Source organism: Protomyctophum bolini (genome assembly GCF_963924005.1).
Source record: "Protomyctophum bolini genome assembly, chromosome: 6".
NCBI lineage: Eukaryota > Metazoa > Chordata > Actinopteri > Myctophiformes > Myctophidae > Protomyctophum > Protomyctophum bolini.
In genome coordinates, this window is record NC_137867.1 from 37,069,777 (window position 1) to 37,084,832 (window position 15,056).

At 42.8% G+C, this 15,056-nt stretch overlaps 1 protein-coding gene across 1 annotated transcript in view; it reads right to left on the reverse strand.

Annotated features, from left to right (window-relative positions):
- LOC308316988 (rabphilin-3A-like) overlaps window positions 1-13,770 on the reverse strand; it is a 37,900-nt gene extending 24,130 nt beyond the window's left edge. Inside the window, exon 1 of the mRNA XM_080765778.1 lies at window positions 13,503-13,770. The gene's annotated coding sequence lies outside the window, so the exon portion shown is untranslated. The remainder of the gene's footprint in view (window positions 1-13,502) is intronic.
- Between the last annotated feature and the right edge of the window lie 1,286 nt (window positions 13,771-15,056).

Consider the following 15,056-nt stretch of genomic DNA (forward strand, 5'->3'; position numbering starts at 1 on the left):
ATTTCATATGTGATGGGGGGGTAGGACCAATTTAGAAACCCACAAGTCACACAAGGGCCTGAGAGGATAGTCAATACAAATCTGCATCACTGCAGGATGCACTTCAGGGACGTGGCACGCAACTCCCAGGTCCCAGCGCATGCCAAACGCAAAAACATGTTCCACCCATTTTTAGTAACATGTGACCTGCATTCCCCTTAGACACACATGGCACTAATGCATACATTGCGTGTGACTAATAGCAAGCTTAACGTGTTATCTATCACTTGCACAAACTGTACCTGTCCGTGATGTTTTGTAGGAGTTGTAACGGAAGTAGTAAATCATTAAAAGACCACGCCTTCAAATTAAACATCATTGTAGGGTTGTTTAATTATTGAATATGAAATAGATACAAAGCCCAAATGACAGACAGCTAGACATAGTGAGGTGTACACTTCACTAAGCATGTTTCTATAAAGCTGTGGTTTTGTGCAATAAGGCTCTTGCGAATAAAATCCTGAATGGAAACATCTGAAAATGCGAATAAGTCTTCCTTTTTCGAATAAGTCCACTTTTGCGCTTGCAGGGGGTGGATTTTTGTTTTAGTTGTTATCAGGTGGGTGAGATTGAAATCAGCCGAGCAAGTGAGTATAAGGACAGAGTTGTCAGTTGTGTGATCAGATTAGTAGAATAGCAGATGAGATGTTATCCGATGTTTTGTCTTTCAACAACATTTACTGCAGCATTAACTGGCCGTCCCTGACTTGTGCTACACTGGTACACCTTCGTTTATTTTTTACCGTGGTACGCATATCACTATAATACGTCAATCTCATTTCACAACTATTCTTAATGCTATAGAGTGTGGAGCTACACCTCCCGGAAGCCGAGAAAGGAAGCTGTCATCTGTTCGATATTTTCGTTCACAAAAACATATTATAAAATATCTTTACGTTTTACTTTTGAATTTCCATCTAATTTAACAATTCTTAAGTTGGTCACGTGCCAAAAGCGGTGGACAGAAACTGGTCGACAGAAACACATGCCCCAACACGGGCAGAAACAAGGCCTTTTAACCAGGCTACTTATACACACTACAACTCGCTTACAATTCGCAAACCTGGCAACACTGCCCTGTGTTCATGCTGTTGTCAGAGGCCCGCCCCCGGCTCACACGTCACTACTCTCTGTCTCTCCGCTCGCAATCGGCAGCCATCTTGCTTTTTATTTATATGGGCGAGTGGCAATTTAATGCAAATAAATTAATTATAGGTCCAGCAAGCAAATCATGATGGTCTGTAGGTCACAATCACATTCCGATTTTAGGTGTTGTGTTTTGTATGACATTTTGGCCAGTAGTTTTATATCTATCTCAGCTTTTGCCTGATAGCACACATGCTAACAGTGCTGATCACAACGTTAGCAGCATTTCATGACAGGTTGCCATAGCGATATATAGCAACGTACAGTGTGCGCAGACCTCACGTGAGCTTCTGGGACAGAAACTTGCGTTTTCATGACAGCAGCAGCTGCTGCAGCCTCTGATAGCTACTGTGCTAAAGATGCTAAAGCAACACAAAAAAACATCCACTGTCCACACGCAAACCAAAACAAACCAGGGACCAGGGTTGCCACATATCGTGGATGTGAGAGTGAAACAAGCAACCAGGTCTATAAAAATGTTAATAGTCCAGTTCAAAGTAGGTAAATCAGAAATGGTCCGGAAATTAGTCTTAAAATAATCAATTATAGTGTTGACTGTCAAACTTTGTTGTCTAATGTTGTTTCAGAGCAGTGGAACTCAAACATTTCCATGTCAAGGACTACCAATAGATAAACAAGTCCAAAGTAGCTTATAATGATCAGACTTGGCAACACTGTCTCTAGGTTGAACGTTCTACTTCACAAGCTCACACATATGAAATATGTTTTTTTTAATCTTCAAACTGAGACATATTTTATGATAATACTGTTAGCACAGTCATCATACTCCAAGAGCATACAAATGGAACCAAATGGACCCTGATTTTCCCAGAGAGCAAATGGTATCAAATGGGGGTCTGTGGCCTAATGCATTTCAAACTGGGGCTTCTTGGTATTATATTCTCTGCATATCTTATCAACTTGGGGTGAATATTTCACCACAATACTTTACTGAATATTTCACAAGAATATAACACAAGAGTCAAATGTACAGTCAAATGTAATCACAATATAGGCTACAGATGTAAATATTTATGACACAGTAAAATGTCGAAAATTAGTGCTATCCCCCCCCACACACACACACACACACACGACAGGCAAGGCTGTTGTTTGCATCGTTAGCAGGCAGCAGCTACCTTGGCACTGCTCTCTGTGACTGTAGTTGTTTCACCATGTTTGCGTATTTATGAGAAATAAAAAACACTTTCTGTTATTATAATAATTTATAACCCATCCGTTACTACATGTGCAGGGCACACTACTGAGTTTAAAAACACAGCTGAAACATGAAGTGGAGTCTGTCAACTCTGTCAACGCAATTTCCTTCTTTCCATATTGCGCTGCAATGTAACTAGGATTCGCCGGCCAAAGGCCGGCGAAATTCTAGTTTCTAATAAACAACAAGCTTGAATCATTTTGATTCATTAGGACAACTGTAAAGACGGATCCGAAGTGGGGAGGATGCTTCACATCCGCTTTATCCCCATGAAGATCATTTTCAGCGCTTCCGTGGTCCAGACTGTATGACGGAAGCATTTGAAAATTGTGGGAGGCAACAAGGTTCAACAGTCTGGCTTGCGAGCCACCCTCCCATCCCAATCGTCTGCCCTTTATGTTTTTCTGTGTGTTGTCTATGCGCCTGTAACAGTTGCCATTTAGTCCATGGGTCTGAGTTGAAAAAGAGTTCTCTGATCTCAATGCGACTAAAATAAAGGCAAAATTAAATAAAGCATGTGTGACTGGACAGGTTTAGGACAAGCAGGGGAACATTTCTGTAACACTATGTTACTCTCGACTTCCTGCGCACGCATGAAATGCAGCACAGCCTGTCGACTGCTGCAAAAATAAAAACGATTTCGCTACTCATCAGTAGTCAGTACTCACCAATACAAAGACGTTTTTGTGGTGTCGAAAGCCTACTTCCCCTAGTGAACGGAACGGACTCTGAGCCGGTGAAATATTTTCTTTTCTGGCCAAAAAGTGCTTCCACTAACGAAAGTGCTCTTTTTTCATTTTTGCAGCAGTCGACATGCAGTGTCATTTTATTTTCTGTTTCATGCTTGCGCATAAACACCATAGTGTTAAGGAGAAGTATTTCGTTCACAGTCCCTACAGTAGTACCAAGTGTTTAAAACCTTCAGTGGTAGAAAGAATAGAAGAAATCAGACACAGTGAGTGACAGCGGAGACGGAAGTGTTGTGGCTGAATCAATCCGGCATGGATCTTTGTGGACAGTGGGTTCAGAGGGGGATGGCGATGAAGGGACTAGTGTCATCTTCAGTCTCCTTGGAGGGGGATCGATGGAAACGATGTGTTACAGCAAGGTCTTAACCATCACTTTTGTATATATTACTAATGAACAACACACAATGACATTGGTGAACATGAATATCACAGGATTTATGCCATCTTACTGAAAAATGGAAGGGAAAAGAAGCTTTAAAATCTGCTGAATGAGTATATTTTCTTAGGCTTTCACTGTAAAGCACAATTCGTACTTTGTCACTTTCAGTAAATATTATTATTAGGCTATTTACAGTGAGCATTGAATCCACCCAATATAAATAAAAGCAGAGGAACATAATGTTTTACACACAACAACAACAACTAGATAATGTGCCCCTCTGGGCACAGGTCTCCACCAGGGCAGGTCAGGTTGTGGCCTCCTGGTGGCGCTATAATAGGCCAATGTGAAAAGGGTGCCATTTCTTCTAACGCCTTGGATGGAAATTGGATGATTTAAGGTATTTTGTTCCCAAAATGTGTTTTGCAAAAATCCTTTTGTTCAAAATGGGCCAATCCTGCAAACTTTGAAAGCCAATGTTAGCCAATTAGGATGGAATATGAAATATCAGACAGATCCGACTTGAACACATGACTATAGAGATAGTGTGTAACGATTTGCGGGAATTTTGGACAGAATCTGGAGGAGTAATATAAAATAATGTGTGTTTCAAAAAGTCTGCCTCCTGGTGGCGCTATAACAGGCCGTTCTGGAGAATTTGAGGCAGAGGTTCATGTTGGTGTCCAGGGAGTGTGTGTGCAAAATGTGGCACCGACCGGATTAACGGTGCCGGAGATTAGCTGGTAACAGACGGACGGATGGACGGACGGACGCACGCACGCACACACAGACTCACACACGAACGGACGGAGTGCAAAACATACTCCCCATGCCTTCGGCCTGGTGGAGACAGCAACGCATTTGTAAAGCAAACCAATGGATCAACCTGTTATACCACAATTACATTTAAAGGGCAAGAATTTATTTGCTTTCCTCTAGTAGATTAATGGGATTCTCAGATCAACTCCCGTGATTGCTTTTACTTTTTGTCCACTTAATTAATCATAATAATATATACGATTTATATAGCGCTTTTAAGTACAGACATATTTATTAGGAAACAAATTAAAAGGTTTAAAAGGTTAAAAACTAGAAATAAAATCAAAAGAGAGGGCAAACAAGAAGGGTGTGTGTGTAATAATACATATTGTATATCAGGGCAGCATTCTCACTATAATGTCCAGGATTGATGATGACATCAATGGTTGAGGTAAAGCCAACCGCATTGTTCCAGGCCGCTGACACAGCCTTGCGGGAGCTTTTGCACAGTCCCCCAAATGCTACCATCATGACAAACTGCTCAGTGCTGGCCTGCAATGGCTTTAGAAAAATACTGAAGGTAAGTAGAAGCCAGAATTGATGTTCACATCAGTGCAGCATATCCACGCTGCTTAAGACTCAATAACCTAAGTGCAGCCGTAGACACTTTTTTCAGGATGTTGTGAGACGCAATAGTTGCTCAGCTATAACACAGTGCTGCGAAGCCCATTAAAAACTCAACAGCCGTAGTGCAACCATAGGCATTTTCTCTATGAGAACAAACACCAGCTGCTCAGCTATGTCGTTTCACTGTGTATAACTTCAGGGGGGCCATTATGACCGGGCAACCTCTAGAGAGCAGTGGGTCTCAAACTAATTTCAAGGACCCCATAACTCTCAGTTACATACTGTACCTGTAAGGGTCCATTTTAACCCCCTCATGGAACCCTTTAGATTGTGTGCTCAGCTGACAGGGCAGCATGCAGATCATTATTAAACACTGGGAATTCAAATAAGGTGGGGGAAAACAACGACTTCACTTATGCTCTTTATAATATGGCACAATTTTCTATACTCAGTCTCAGAGGAGGGCTGTGGACCGTTCAGAAACCCACCTACCAGGGACATCATCGATTGGGAATCCCACTACCAGAACCAGATACAGGCCCCGTCATTGTGTGCGTCTGCTCATCCCGGGCTTACCAGCCCTCCACCTGCCTCCAGATTTGCCACAGACTATTTATTACTTCTCTGCCTATGATATGATCTAGAGGCTCATCTCCCCGCCCTTAATGTATATACTGTACATATTGTAGTTCATATAAAACGCCATTATTCAGGCACATTTCAGCCACCTTTTTTTGCCCATTAGGGCCATCCTATACACAACGTTGTCAAACAGCAGCACACTCGACGACAACGACGGAGAGAGCGGAGAGAATTGCAAGTATAGCTGGTTTTGAATGTGAGACATTTGGGATGCTAGGGTTCATATGGTTAAATATATCGCATTGAAACTCAAGTCCCTAAAAAGTAAAAAAAAGCATGAGCTATAGATAGATAGATTTTTAGGGACTTTAGTTTAACTTTTTATTTTTTGGAGTGCATTTTTCATTTGTTTTGAAAAGACTCATGTTGAAGGATCGTGCTCCGAGCTACATCTCAGATTCCTGCGGGCCCTCCTGGCCATTCCCAGAGTCTAGCCTGAACAGCAGTAATGGTGTTCTGGCCTTTGGCCAACCAGACATATATAATACAGAATGACTGGATGTTTATATCTTTATATCTATCTAACAAACAGTAGTCAAACTTGCCTGCTCACAAAATCAAGTGTTGCTGAATAACAACAAAATTAGATTAAATCAGACACTACTTTGCAGTGTAAACAAATTAGGTTTTAGAACTTACGTAAGTGGAGCATTACTTTCTAAAATTTCCATTTTGATTCACCGTGCACTTTTTCAATTTGCCTCAAGGAATTCTTATTAAGATTAAGTGGTTGTTTCTCTTTCCATTGTACCTCAATCTGTATCAGTCAGGCAATGAACCCTCACAACAACCCCCCTGAGTAACAAACAGAGATCTGCAGAACACTCAAAACACGTCTGTCTGTACCTAAACCAAGTCTATTCTCTATCATGTTTGATTTTCATATGGAAAATGCATGCAAATGACTGCATCATTCATTATTAAAAGAGTAAACTAGAAAGGGGCACTCTGTGGACTGCAAATCTCCAACAGGGATTGCCTAGGCACTGCATGTAAGTCATGGCTTGCAGTAGTCAGAACCCAAGGAAGTTGTAAAGTATTTCTATGACATAAAACCTTTCGCATTTGTGGTGCCCGGCCACTATTGTCAGAATTGCTTTTTGAGGTACACTCTGTAAAGGCCCCTCAACATGCATTTCTTTGTTTTGGAAATTCTGTTTCAGCTTCACCCAGCTGATGATTGCTCAGGTGGTTCTGACTCGGGGGTAGCAGTGAGAGGGCTATAGTGTTATAGACCAGGGGTACAGTAGCATTTAGGGGGGCTATAAGTGTGATAGACCAGGGGTAGCAGTGAGAGGGCTATAGTTGCGAACGCAGTGATTGCGAACGCAATGAGCACTTACTATGAGACCTAGCAGATCATGTCTGTGTGTCTGTCTGTCTGTGTGTCTGTCTGTCCCGCTTTTGTGCCCATATATGGAGCTGAGTGATTTGTTTGTGATTGATGCAAGTGTCTGTCCCGCTGTTACGTCACCATGACTCAGCCATAACCATATATAAGTCCCCAAAGCAGCTATACGTCCAAAACCCAAATATGTAGGAGCTGCGTTCGCTTCCCGCGTTTGCGCGTCTTACTGGTGTTATAGACTAGGGGTACAGTAGCATTTAGGGGGGCTATAAGTGTGATAGACCAGGGCCGGGGATTGAACCAGTAACCTCCTGATTATCAGACAACTTCTCTACCCACTGAGCTACAGCCGCCCTGTTTATAGTACATTTCCCTTGCTCAACAAAGGGGATGATTTGCGATTGGAATGGGTTGTTGCCGCCTAAAGTCAGCGGCTATTAATTAGACCCAAACGTTTGATCTTTAGTCTGTTCAGAAACCTCCCTCACTGCAACGACTGACCACTAAAATACCATATGCTCCTTCTGCTGGCATGAGGGTCAAGCGGGAGATGGCGTACAAAAGATTGGCGATGACTCCAACCTTTCCGGCCATTCCTGGTTGCATATATGGCACCATTCCATCCCCTCTGGGCAGGAAGTTAAATTGCCAAGATAGCAACAGTACTGAGGCCTGCATTTGGACAGGAGTGTAAGGCACTGCGCCACGATGTAGCCCTCACTTTACCTCAAGAGAAAAACATCACTCAGCATTTCTTAATTATTTAAAACTTCCAGCATCGCTGCTCTTGGGCCCTATATAGTTGGTTCTCTATAAGTCATCCCTTTAAGGCTTTGCTGTGTATGCCAGATATCAGATAGATATGCATATAGTCCTATCGTATCCCACAAACCAAAAGGGTACAATGCCCCTGGGAGTTTTCAGGGGGCCAAGGCCAATGCACATGTACATACCGTACACATAAATACTGTATACGTATGTAAATAGATATTTACACACACATACTACGCAGAGCACACACACACACACACACACACACACACACACACACACACACACACACACACACACACACACACACACACACACACACACACACACACACACACACACATAACTGCACCTCTAACTGTGATATCATTCATTTACATACTTTGCTTCTTCTTTTTTTACCTTCTACTTGCTATTCTTATTTATTATGTCTTTGTTATAGTTGTTTCCTGGACTGGTGCTCTACTTTGACTTGTTTTACTTGTTGTCAGCCTACCCGTTGTACCCATTTAGTACCCAGTGCGAGTCTAGTGACTATAGACCATATAACTGATAATGATAGCACAAACTTGACACAAAGATCCGTGAAGCCAATGTATTTTTTTGAGGGGCGCAGCTTTGTGTGTTTGTGTGTACCCATCAGCGCGACACATATGACGTAAATTCTCCACTCATTGTCAATATGGGAATTTAACAAAAATACCGATTTGCTCATCTACATATGACATAAATTCTCCATTCATTGTCAATGGCATTTAATGTTTGCGTTAGGACAAAAATCTACACTATATAGGAGGGGATGATATACATGATACATGATAAGAGCGCCCCTCCCTTCACACAAGTGTGAAGGTTTTTTTTTAGGGAAAACGCTGGTCCGACTGAATTCACTCAGCACTGCACACACCCTAGGTTCATCATAGACACACATGTCAAGTTTGAGGTCAGTCGGTCAGACGATGCCTGAGTTATGCCCGACGCAGCCCGAGACACACACACACACACACACACACACACACACACACACACACACACACACACACGCGTAAACACAGTCAGACACGCAGATGCTGCTACAATGCTGTCTGACTGCGACACCTACATTAGGCTTTGAGGGGGAATAAGGTGGAGAAGGGGGTAGTGGAGGATGTAGTGGGAAGCCTAGATTATGCATGAAAGAACACTCCAACACTTTGAGGGTGCTTATAAAGTATTCAGGGAGACACTAACAGATGGGACACCCATAAGCTCTGTTGTTCAGAGGAGGTTTGGGAAACCCTGCTGCCAGCCCAAATATGTTCTGCAAATTAAATGATTTGAAAACACAAAAATATTAATGACGGTCACAATACATGTCACAATTTGGCGGTGGACCAGAAAAATTCCACAATACGCAAATCCCGAATCTCCCAATGAATACAAGTATCGGTAAGCCTTTTTAATTTGTCCATAATTTCTCTATTCCTTTCATTTGTTATTTCTCTTTTAATTCCCTTTTTATACCTTTATGTTTATTTTATGTAGTAGGCAATGTAAAACAGTTTGAATTGCCATTGTAAATGCAATAGCTATACAAATGAACTTGTCTTCTTTGCCTTTTGCCTTGCCTAGACTGCTCGTATGTATCTCAACGAGTTATGTTGTGCATGAGGAAAAGTTTTGGGTTCTACATGAACTGGGGAGTGAGTCATCGGCATGGACAAATGATCCCTCATACTACTGGCTTGACGGGGACCATCTGTGAAGCCATCTGTGAAAACACTTCAGCTCTAAAATGTCTCTGAGCCACTCAACTCCATCCTCTGTGGGGGCATTGTTCCAGGTCCTGCATCGCTGGAGAACAAACAGGAAAAGCCTCCCAGAGACCAACAAGCGCTCATGCTGTCTCTGCCCTGCCCCAATGGCAGCTTCATCCAACACACAGGGAGGGAAATGGAGAAATGAACATTATGCAGTCCATCTATAGCGGCCTACATTTTCAAAAAGCATACAGTTCTCAAAATCAATAAAAATGGCAGTATATGTGTGCCACAACAATAGGATAATTTATACTTCATTGCACAATAAAACAGAAAAAGGTGCCATCAACAATACGTTACCGCATTCCACCAAAGGCCTGTCTCATTTGCACAGCTGGTGGTGAATCATCCCTACTATGTCTCTGAGTCAAGAGGTGGTACTCGGAGAATTAGCTGTTGATGCATTGGTCAACCTGTCGTCGTCAATTTAGGCTCAGCTTATCTCAGGGAAACAAGAATGATCAGGCAGTAAATCAACAAGCTAAACGACCATTGTGAAGTGACCATGCATCTAATTGCTACTCAAAAGCATCACACTACAGCTGTTGGTCTGTTGAGATAGTTTACATGACTGATATAAACACAGAATGAATAAGAAACATGTTTCACATGATCTCTCCTTCTTTTTTTTTAAGATTTATTTATTGATAATGCTTGATCTCTCCTTCTGGTCCCTTGTTGCGATTGCTGTGACTCTGCCCCCTATGGCAAGAAGTGAACTTTGAGGATCTGGCACTGTTCAGCTGCCAGAAATCTGACACGCCCTCTTACACCACCAGCCAAATAGTAGGCTAGAATGCCCCTGAGTGTTTTCAGCAGAGCAATGTTTGCAAACACATGCCAGCTCTGATAAAAACAGAATACTGTAAAATACAAGGCATAACAATAAGCTACTTCAACAAAACACCCAGCTGTGTGGTATGTCCTCACTGTATGCAACCCTCGCTGATGATGATCCATGCGGCTTGAGCATCTCACAAGCTAATAGCCTAAATATGCTTCACTAATCCTGAAAAGGTCTGCTAAATACCAGTGTCTCAACAGCAATATGTCAAAAAGCTGCTTAAAAATGTGTTTTATTTAACTGACTCTAACAGCACTGAAAACGACTCAACATAGTTCCAAATTCAGGATGAAAGACTGGTCAACCCCCCGCTGTTTTGTGGGAGTATGTGGCCCGAGGCCATTTTAATTCAATTGAATAAGTGTCTCATACAATGTAGGACAGAGCAGACAGGTGGTCCTAATGACGAGTGTCAGAGGGACTGGTATTTCTAATCATGTATTGATTCTAATGCTCCCCGATGAGACTCTGAGGAGGAGGCAGCCACTCCCTGTCGAGGCTGTGCATGCCGCACACGCATAAAAAAGGACTACACGATGAGATGAAGTCATCTTCATGTACGACTACTGTGCTAAAATATGCAAGCACAATAGTTCCATAATATAGAGTCTAAGGTATGATTTGGGCTTCAGGAGGAACTAAGAGGAACATAAAGGAGTCATGTACCTTTACCAACTGTGGCCATGGTAACAGCAAGATCAAAGGAAGAAATCAGAATGATTAAACAGTGTGTGTGTGTGTGTGTGTGTGTGTGTGTGTGTGTGTGTGGGTGCGCGCGCGCGTGTGTGTGTATGTGTGTGTGCATGCGTGCGTGCTTGTATATGTGTGTGTGTGTGTGTGTGTGTGTGTGTGTGTGCGTGTGTGTGTGCGTGTGTGCGTGCGTGTGTGCGTGCGTGCGTGTGTGTGTGTGTGTGTGTGTGTGTGTGTGTGTGTGTGTGTGTGCGTGCGTGTGCGAGCGCGTGTGTATGGTGGGGATATCTGTGCTCTCATGGTAGCGTGTTTGTGCCAACTTTCAGAGCTCATGAATGCAAATTGCAACCTATATTAAAATGAGTCACAACTCACAACTGATGCTTCACTGACACTCAGTAATCCATTAAATAGCATTAATTAAGAAGTAATACAAATACAGAGCCTTTTGCCAGAAGACAGCAGGGCAGGGCCTGACGACAAGCTGAAAATACAAGATTCTAGGTTCAAGCTGCTGCCTCGTTGCCTCAAGCCTTAAATTATGCAGTTGGTGAGCAGGGCACTTACTTTCTTTGCCCATTTCTCTTTTTTTCCACCTCTACCATAAACGCGCATCTTTCCTCATCCCCCTCCCAATCTCTCTCTCTCTCTCCCTAATGTCTTCTAAGAATGTCATCTTCCCCATTTGCCTCATTCAATCTCCCTTTGCACATATTTTACCTTCTTTCTTGCCTAAATCCAATCTTTGTATACACAGCACTGTGACGGAGGCGAGAGAAAGAGAGAGAGAGAGCTCTACATACAGTAGGCTATACAGCACATGGGTGTCGTCCAATCGCTATGGTGGCTGCTCATGTGAGAGAAGGCATCTGTCTTGTCTCCCCTCCCCCATTTAATCCTCATGCTTCAGGTCTGTGCGAGGATTTGGAGGAGAGGCTGGGGGGGGGGGGTCCTATAGCCCAGTACAGTAGCTCGTATTCTCCCATCCTCCCTTCTTCATGCAAAGGACCAGTGGGACTAGTAGCCACAGAACCACGAAATGCGCTCTCTCTCTCTCTCTCTCTCTCTCTCTCTCTCTCTCTCTCAATTCAATTCAAAGGGATGTATTGTATTGACATCATCATATATGTTTACATTGCCGAAGCAAAAGTCAGAATATCCAACAAATCAGTTTATATAGGCTACCGAGGTCACTCTGTGCAGATAGTCCTCTCTATAGCTCTCTGTTGACACACACCTATCTGGTCAGTATAAAAGTGTAATAGTAATGAGGTGCAGATTGCCAGATTCAGAAGAAGACATCAAGCATGCTGCTGCTGTACCAGCGCTCTCATAAGCACCACAGCTATACGGCTCAGCAGCGGCCCAGCCCCTTTTAAGCATTTGGAAGGAACAGACATTTAATTTCACCCTGATGGTCTTTTCCTTCCAAGCCTGCAGGCATTTATCACACCAACCCCCCCCCCCCCCCCCCCCCCCCACCCCCCACCACCACCACCACCAATATGTGATCCTGAGAAAAGAAGAAAAACCTCTGCAGCAACGCCCAGGGACGATCACACATAGAATCTCCCAAATGACTTAATACCCAGGTCTGTTTTTCCTACAAGAGCACTCTCAGCACTGCAACAAGGAGGAAGCATCCTTTCCCTGTGGCAGGAGAGCAGTGAGCCACCAAACCCATTTTAAAGCTGTGTGTGTGCGTGCGCGTGTGTGTGCGTGCGTGCCGTGTGTATGCGTGTGCGTGTGTGTGTGTGTGTGTGTGTGTGTGTGTGTGTGTGTGTGTGTGTGTGTGTGTGTGTGTGTTTTGGGGGGCGGTATTTGTTGGGCTATTGTCAAGATGCACCATGCGAGTAGGCTACGGAGTAGGCTACTTGTACTTATCATTTTCAGGTATTAAATGGATTTATATCTTCTATTCTGAACCCATGCCATCTAAACATGATACATGTCATTCATTGGACCATTTAAAAAGAATGAAAGCAGCTTCATCCCAACCGTAAAGCTGTGTCTGTGACGCGGCTGACGCCACTGTTCTACACAGTATTATTGCTCATGCTTCAAGAAAACGTTTTTATTTCCCCAGGAAACACACAATAGCTTATAGTGTAGGCCTAATCTATTAATTTACATTGAATTATCCTCATTCAGACTGCTATAACTTAGCCTACATTCAGAAACGTTCTTTTTTAGGCTACAAATTCAAATTTATCCAGAATGAAATGTTAAATAAATCTATATGCCACAAGATAGACTTAATAATAGTACAAAAATATATATAATATACATTGTAAAACACAATTACAATCTCGTTGCGGTGAATGGAAAACTGAACGCACTGAATTCATCAATGGAAAATCATAATTAATTGAACAACATACCAATTAAATGCAATATCGTCCTCCAATGAGTTAAGTCAAGATGAAAATGCATGCGATGTTCGACACAGCGAGCGCACGGAGGCGGTCAGAGAAGAACCAGAGAACCTACCTGTGAGTGTGTATCAAGCTGCGCGCACTCTCTGTCTCTGTGTGTAGAAGCTGACAGGGAATGGTGCGGACTAGATCTTCGTGCAGCACTTCTTGGAACCAAACTACAAAGTCAGACGTCGTTCGTTGAGCATGGTGCCAGACTGCCAGTCACCGAATCCTGTTCCTTTTTTCTTTTTTTTTGCCTGAAGGAGTAGCTTTGTGGAGTATTGTGTAGCTAGAGGCTCATCCCCACAGCGCTCTGCGTGGGCTCGCTGCGTGCTGCTCGTCCTGCCGTAGCCTACTCTCCTCCGTGGAAGATGATGAAGCCCTTGGTACCCTGGGAAGGAAACCCCTGTATCGTCTATTGATGTTAGGCTGCTAGCTAACCATTGATGCTCAACTGGGCACACCTGCTCCAATTTAGCAGGTGCCCGCCTATTCTATAGCTCAATGTGCCTACATAATACATATTCTTCTTGGGTTCATGCTAATATTAGGTATGCAAGTTGGACATTGAAGGACGGGGAACTTTACTTGTCACATGTTTTATTATCTGTGCACTCTTTCTTTTGTCTACTTAAATGAGCCCGCATCAATAAACCAGTAGGCCTATTCATTATTATGGCTCCATGGCTTCAGCGCATTAAGTGATTTCACTGGCCTGGAATCCCTGGATTCAAATTTGGTTAAATAACTTAAGAAATAATGAAGAAAAAAAGAATGAAGAAAAAGATAAAGAAAAAAGGATAACAAGTAGGCCTATATAGCAGATGGACAACGTTGTCCAGGTTGTCTAATAGGCCTAGACAAGAGATAAAAATAAAAAGGCAACGCATATTCAACATCAAAATGTGTAGTAGGCCTAGGCTATGTGGCGCCGCGCAAACTTCATTCGTCACCATTCATACAATGAAATGAAGACATTACGCCATCTAACGGACAGAGTAGACCTGTGCATTACAGTGAGACGGTGACGTAAACGTGTGCCATTCATTGTAAGACCGTTAGACCGAAAGATATGCAGTGCCAAAATGTGTATTATAGAGCTCAGGTGAGGTCAGAATACAAATTAGCCTGAATAGCATTTTAATTTCAAACAAATTGTAATATAATCTGACATTCTGAATATTAAAGTTTACTTTTGGGTCTATTCTGTAAAATGCCATAGGCTGCAGGCATGTTACTTTCCACAAGAAAGTGTCACCAGATTTATTTCACCCAGGATTTCACCTCATTGTTTTCCATATTCCATAAACAAAAGCTCATCAGATGGCGCTATTGTCTACGGAAATGGCAAGCAGCTGGGGGGAGTGGGGGGGGGGGGGGGGGGGGGCTTTCTGGACCAGCCCAGGCCATGCACAGCACAACAAAATGTAATAATAAATACCAAAATCTTAATAATAAATACTGCAATGAAATAAATAGAAGACACAAAAAAATAATACTAGTATTATTTATTAATTGTTTTTCCCCCCATTGATGTATTTGAAGTTTTGGTATTTATTATTTACTTTTAGACCTATGGACTTCCATACTCGCGGCCTACCAGTGGACCTCGGCCCACAGGTTGGAA